Below are 1,102 nucleotides of genomic sequence, written 5' to 3'. Positions count from 1 at the left end.
CCCCCCCCCCCCCAACCTGGGAGGCAGAGACCTTTCGCTCTTCCCGCTCCCCTGCGTTTGGGCACCTTGGTGCCAGCCCTGGAGCGTTTTTGAACTCCGTGGAAGAGCCTTTCGAGGACAATTCTATCTTTACAACCCCTGTCGCAGAATCACGGTTCCTCAGTCTTTCCAAGTAACATGACATTGGTCAGAGGGTCCCCGGCATTACAGTTAAAAATAAGATAAAAAGGAAACTTTTCCATCGGGACTGGGGAATGCTCTCTGTCTTCCGGCCTAGGTAAGTGCTACTGTAGAACGCCCCGCGGGCAGTGTGTTCCCTCCCTCCCACACCACCTTGATCGTTGGGGGGCGGGGAATACATGCACGGTGCACGTGTGCTTACCCACACATCCATGAGCAGTGTGGACGGAGCCGTGTGGACTGACCCCAGCAGCGTTACCAGTTAGCACGAGGAAAGACGAGTAAGCATTGGCCGACGATTAGAATAACCCAGGAGCTTCCCCTAGATGATACCAAGTGCAGGTTGACAATTAAAAGAAAGACCTGCTGCCTTCACCGTCTTCACCGCCTCCCAGGTCAGAACTCCCCAAGACGGGTGGTCTGCCGGCATCTGAAGCGCCACGGTCCAAATTGCTGCCGTCCTGTTGTTTATTCCTTTCCCGTTCTACCTGCGAGGATGATGCTCCCGAATGTGGACACTTCTCTGTGCTGATAGACCAACCAGTGGTCGCCAGACACGTCCCATCGTGCTTTCTGAATACATGCAATGTTTTAAAAACAATTGTGTACATGCAGTTTTATTACATACCCTATAAAACATGCCCTAGCGTAGGAATACGCGAAGATCGAAATAAAGATCAAGTACATTTTTTAAATCATACTTTTTTAGTGAAAGGTATTGGCTGTCATAACTGGAAGAGATACTTGTCAAAGAGGTAGATTAAAATGGGGGAAGAGCATCCTTGGTTGCATTTATTAAATTATGACTCATTTTCCAGTCCGTTCACCACGATACAAAGGTTTCCATTGAAATCCAGTCAGCAAATTTACATTTTAAGTCAATTAGTTGTTTGGTATTTGATTGAAAGGTACTGCGTTTTGT

Source organism: Panthera uncia, chromosome F1, assembly GCF_023721935.1.
Source record: "Panthera uncia isolate 11264 chromosome F1, Puncia_PCG_1.0, whole genome shotgun sequence".
Lineage (NCBI taxonomy): Eukaryota > Metazoa > Chordata > Mammalia > Carnivora > Felidae > Panthera > Panthera uncia.
This window is presented reverse-complemented; position numbering follows the sequence as displayed.